This window comes from Equus caballus, chromosome 6 (assembly GCF_041296265.1).
Source record: "Equus caballus isolate H_3958 breed thoroughbred chromosome 6, TB-T2T, whole genome shotgun sequence".
Lineage (NCBI taxonomy): Eukaryota > Metazoa > Chordata > Mammalia > Perissodactyla > Equidae > Equus > Equus caballus.
This window is the reverse complement of record NC_091689.1, coordinates 51,575,909-51,581,908: the sequence shown is the minus strand read 5'-3', so window position 1 is coordinate 51,581,908 and position 6,000 is coordinate 51,575,909. Positions and strand designations below refer to the sequence as shown.

The 6,000-nt window shown below is 43.0% G+C and overlaps 1 protein-coding gene across 7 annotated transcripts in view; it reads left to right on the top strand.

Annotated features, from left to right (window-relative positions):
- Positions 1 to 4,102: 4,102 nt before the first annotated feature.
- Positions 4,103 to 6,000, top strand: part of STYK1 (serine/threonine/tyrosine kinase 1) — a 40,217-nt gene continuing 38,319 nt past the window's right edge. For 2 of the 7 annotated variants that reach the window (XM_023643124.2, XM_070269897.1), the window contains exon 1: positions 4,321 to 4,437. The gene's annotated coding sequence lies outside the window, so the exon portion shown is untranslated. Of the gene's footprint in view, positions 4,219 to 4,295; positions 4,438 to 4,541; positions 4,718 to 6,000 lie in introns of those variants that run through there. The other 5 variants (XM_070269900.1, XM_001500326.5, XM_023643125.2 and 2 more) reach the window with 5 other exon arrangements.

Below are 6,000 nucleotides of genomic sequence, written 5' to 3'. Positions count from 1 at the left end.
TTATTTTTAAGGTTTTGCCTGAAGGGGACTGAAATAAGGTAAAAAATTTAAAAGGTAGTTATACAACTCATCATAGATTGCACAGGTGTAGGTTAATAGGAATCAAAATTATTATTAATGATATCAGATAATAGTAATATGACAATTAACATTTATGTAGCAATTTTAATTTTTTTTTTTTAGGATTAGCCCTGAGCTAACATCTACTGCCAATCCTCCTCTTTTTGCTGAGGAAGAGTGGCCCTGAGCTAACATCCGTGCCCATCTTCCTCCACTTTATATGTGGGATGCCTGCCACAGGATGGCTTGCCAAGCTGTGCCTTGTCTGCACCTGGGATCCAAACTGGCAAACCCCGGGCCACCAAAGGTGAACGTGCGCACTTAACCGCTGTGCCACTGGGCTGGGCCCAGTGCTTTTAATTTTTAAGAAGTACTTTCAAGTATATTTTCTTATTTGAACTACTTAACTCTACAAGGTAGATATTTTTCATCTCCATTTTACAAATAAGTAAATTGGGGATTAGAGAGGTTAAGTTACGCTCTTTATTTAGTATAAGGAAAACTTTCTGATAGTCAGTGCTGTTATGAATGGAATGAGCTGCCTGGTAGCATGTCTTTCGTACTGAGAAAGTATAGACAGAGCTGGAGATGTTCTGCTCTGGGAAATGGCTCCAGTAGGCAAGAATTTGGAGCAGACGTGTTTTTTGTGTTCAAGGATCAGGGAATCATGGGGTGTGAAATTTGACAAGGACCTACTCCATCCTCTTCATTTTACGAGTGAGAAACTGAGACCCAGAAAGGTCAACCTGCCCAAGCTGATGGAAGCTGTGGAACCTAGCCGCAGGTCAGTGATCTCTAAACTACACTGAATGATTCTATGAGACTCTTGCAGAAGGTAGGAAAAGGGGAAGAAAGAAATGAGTGGAGCATATTGTTAGTATAAAGTCCCAAATAATCACATTTTTTGCCATGGGGAGTATGAATGTTCTTTACCAGAATAAAAGTGGTCGGCAAGTGAGATACTTCTTTTATGGTCAACAGCATTTATTGACCTCTTACTGTTTGCAAGAAATAGGTAACACCAAGAGGTATGAGATATGAAACTTATTCCAAAAGCTCTTCCAAGCAATACGTGGTAGGCAGAATAACGGCCCCCCCAAAGAGTCCACACCCCAATCCTCAGACCTGTCACTATGTTACTTGACATGGCAGAAGGGACTTTACCGATGTGACCAAGGTTATGGAGCTTTATATGGGAAATTATCCTGTACACCCAACCTAATAATCACATGAGTCCTTAAAAGTAGAGCAACTTTCCCAGCTGTGGTCAGGGAGAAAGAGAGATGTGACAATGGAATAGGGGTCAGAGAAACACACACACGATATGCAGGACTAGACTGGCCATTGCTGGCTTTGAAGATGGACAAATGTGTTCATGAACCAAAAAATGTGGGAGATCTCTAGAAGCTGGAAAAAGCAAGGAAACAGATTCTCCCCAACAGCCTCTGGAAAGGAACATGGCCCAGCCAACACCTTGATTCTAGCCCAGGGAGATCAGTGTTGGACTTCTGGCCTAGAGGACTGTAGGATAATTTTGAATTGTTTAAACCAGCAAGTTTGTGGGAATTTGTTACATCAGCAACAGAAAACCAATACACAGTGTAAAAGGAAACAATGTACACATGGAAAGTTAAATACCCATAATCAACGTTCCTAGGACTCAACCACCTGGGGCAAACATGAGATCACACTGATGGTGATAGCCCATGCCCTTTTGTCTCTGCCTTTAGTTGGTTGCAGAATCTCTGGTTAATCTTAAAAACTCTTTCCTCAGCTTGCCCTGGGAGTCCTCAAGGGAGTGGAATATCTCTTAATTTTCACCAACCCAAACTCCAGCTCCTACCTAGAGTCCACTATTTTCCAGCTCTGGCTTAGAGTCTCTCTGCTAATGTCTCCTGTTCTCTTGGTTCCTGAGAAGCCTCGTTTAGGTGCTGAGTACTGCTACAGTGACCCTACTGCTGACTCAATCTTTACAGCTTCCATCAAAGTTGCTGTTTCCCTGTGCCAGGCAAGGCTTCTGGGTAGGCCTCAGGACCCTGTGGAGCTGTCTTCCACTGATGGTCCCTGCTGCCCTCCTATGGGGAGCTTGGGCTACATTTTCAGATAAAGTTGGAATACATCTGTCTGCCTTTTGTGTTAACTTCCTTTGAAAGTTTCAAAGCAATGCTACACAAGGTCTGATATATTTTGTTTCTTTTGGTTTTGTTTTTTTGTGTGTGAAATAACTCTACCAGTTGTATTTACAGTCTCCTCTCCCTAGGACTCAATTATAAGTCATGATGCCTCTGCCAAAAGACCCTAAGAGATAGGCGCAATGCTGAACACCAAGCTATTCTTGTTATTGGACAAAGCCTTCATGATCGACTCTCTTTTTCCTTATAATGAATAATTTCCCAGGAATTTCTCCATGCTTCATAGAAATAGATTCCCAGAGTGTCCACCCCACCAGAGATCAAGATGGAATTCCTCCTTCCAACTGTAGAGTCATGCAAGAGGGAATACACTCAATAACATGTGAACGGATGGCTGTCACAGGCGTTTGGAGGAGAGCAAGATCTGGTGAAGCGTGAGGTGTAAACTGCAGAAGGAAGAGACCCCCAGTGTATACTTCAGTGTGACATCCTACGATTCAGCACTGAACACGAGCAGTGCAGATAACGGGCATTCAGCAAATGCTTATTGAATTAATAGCGAGGCAGAAATGACCATCTGGCAGGGATCTTGGGATCTAAGCATTGCTGAAAATGAGGCAGAGGTTCAGAAATTTGAGACAGAGGTAACACTTGAAATGATAATGGAATAAACACTTGAAGAGAAAAGAGAAATAGATATCCAGTTACCTTATTCATGAGTGTATGTGTGGGCATGAGTGTATGCCTTCTGTTTAACTGTATAGGATGTGCTTAGGTGTTTCTGTGTCTGAGCATTGCTATTTCCAGGGTTTTCTCTATCTCAGAAATTTGAAAAATTCATCCTTCATTTGAATTGCTCAATAAAATTGAAGAATAAATTTTTGCTTCTCCCTCTTTGTCATATTTTGCTTTTTAAAAACTCCTAGGTCATAGAAATGATAGGTTCTGTCACTACAATGGCTCCTTGATAACTAGATTTTTAAACAAAACTCTGCATATCAGAATGGGTATCTAACAATATGCTAGGGTGCTGCAGGAATTACAAAAATGAGTAAGCCACGGTCTCTGCCCTCAAGGAGATTAGGGTGCTGGGGGAAGCAGAGTAGGAGATTATATAATATGAAGTTCAGGTCAGTTTATTTGGCATTTATTATTCAATTATGACATAAAGGATGGGAAGAACAATTGACTGATGAGATTTCATCCTTTTTCAAAAATTGAGGAAAAACTCATGTAACATGAAATTAACCATTAACCATTTTAAAATGTACAATTCAGTGGCATTTAGTTCAATTCATCCTATTTTAACAGAATGCCGAAGGAAATCAAAATTTCAACAGAGAAGGCTCTAGAGGACTGAGGTACCTCAATCCCTGAAGACTCCAGGTACATGCACCCAAATTCTTTTTGTTCTAATGGATGCCCATTTCTGCTTGGTATGCTGTCAATGCTGAATACAAACTGGTTACCCATTCAAGTTATCTGTGACATATTTCTTTAATAGAACTTGTATTAGGTGTTAATATATAATTTGGAATTCTTACAGCTGTGTACTTTCTTTAGTGTTTCCTCTGACTGTAAATTCTGTAACATGACTATCTTGTTCACGGCTATAGCCCGAGAGGAGAGCCCATCACATAATGGGTATTTAAAAAACATATGCTAATGCTTGATTACCTAGTCCTGGGATTTTTATTTCCACTTATTCTTTATAGGTTCCCTAATGTCATAGCAGTGGTCAATGCTATCTTGTACACGCAGCAAAGACTGGGGTTACAAATGTCCCTAGAGGGGACTAATGCTAAATGAGAGATCCTGACCATTTTGAGCACCAATGAAGGCAGCTGCCATGGAGTCGGACGTGAGGTGGCGCTGTTGCCCTTTATCCTGACTCCGTTTTCACCTGGACTGGCGTCTCCTTATACCTGACCATCTAGCAATCGCTAGAGAAGGAAAATAGTATGTAGACCAGCAACAAGTCCAGCTTTTACGGTTTCAACAGAGGTTTCCTGCTGGCTGGTGTGTGGTGAGTCCCGGAAACCTCAGTGCCCGCAGACTTCCCTTTGTGGGGAGCCCGCCCAAACTCCATCCTTTGCTGGTGGCCACGCCCCACAGTGGGAAGGAGGGACTGAAAAGCATTTCCTTGAGGCTGGCACACCTTGCCCTAACCAAACCGGTCATTTCTTTCTTTTTTCCTGGCTGGACCAGTTCCATCTGAATCCCGAGTGACCCGAGGAGGGACACGGTAGTGAACGCGGGTTTCGGGGGTACGAAGGGTGGGAGGGGGATAGCAGTGATGCATCTAGGGGTGGACTTCTGACGTTTGGGAAGAAAAAGAGGGAGGAGGCTGGGAGTGGGAGGGTTGCGAGCGGCTGTTGTAGTTTATGTGAACAAACAATCATCACCAGGTGAATGAATCCGTATTTCTTTGGAACAAGTATCTGGTGGGTTTTGGCTTCCACGTTTTTATGACAAGAGACTAGACCTGCCTCAGCAGTCTTGGCGAGAGAAGAGCAGCAAGAAAGGTAGTGAAGAGGGGCCTCTGTGTATTCCTGGGGAGGGGGCAGGAAAGCAGACATAGAAACAAGCAGGGCATAGGAATTACTTGTCACAGGACTACATAGCCATTCAGCCGTGTGGACTCACTGCGCTCGACTTCAGCTTTGTCATCTGTAAAGCATAAATTATAATGTAATTACCTCACAGGGCCATTGTGATATTTAAATGAGATATTATCTGTAACAGTGCTTAAAAACCGACGTGTAATATGCTGTTCCTTGATCGAATTTGTTTTCTTCTTAATCTGTCTTCTCTTTTTCTATGTCTCTTTCCTTTCTCACTATCAATCCCTCAACCTCTTCCCCATTTTGTCTTCTTTCTTTCTCTTTCATTTCTGTGATTGTGGCCGCCTTCTGTCACGAATCCTCTCCCTATCGGAGTTGCTCATATGTTTCAGACCAAGCTTTCTTCCCACAACTTAGCGAGAGCCATCAGTAGTTGTTAAGCTACTGTGCTGTTCAGCACACCCACACTGAAATGCACCTGGAGACAGGCTTTGTGCTGTCCACCTCCTTTACCCTCTTCAGGACTCCTCATGGCCAGCTAGGAGCCATCCAGGTCTTTCAACGAGACATTTCATTTGCTCCAGTGAAAATCATGTAGTCTTTCTTCAGGGCCTTCATCACTGTATTAGTGTGCCAGGGCTGCTGTAACAGAGTACCACAAACTGAGTGGCTTAAACAACAGAGATTTATTATCTCACAGTTCTGCGGGCTAGAAGTCTGAGATCAAGGTGCTGGCAGTGTTGGTTCTGAGGGCTAAGAGGGAAGCATCTGTTCCAGGCCTCTTCCTTTGGCTTGTAGATGGCGGTCTTCACATTTATATGGTATCCTCCCTGCGTATATGTCTGTCTTCAAATTTCCCCCATTTTTGAGAACACCAGTCATTATAGATTAGGGCCCACCCTGGTGACTTTGTTTTATTTTGATTGTCTCTGTAAAGACCCTGTTTCTGAATAAGGTCACTTTCTGAGTTACGAGAAGCTAGGACTTCGACATAAGAATTTTGGGTGGCACACTTCAACCCATGACAATTACTAGTTCTCTGAGTATGCACGCACTCAGAGTTGGTTGAACCTCACATCTCGTTCAGTTGTCTTCTGCAGAAATTGTTTTCTCACCTTTCCCAGCCCCTCACAACCAGCTCCTGCAAGCATGTGCTCCAAACTTCTGCTGGGAGTTAAGGGATTCTGCAGCTCTGTTTTAACCTGAGTATGTTAGTTTCCTATTGCTGTTCTAACAAATCACCA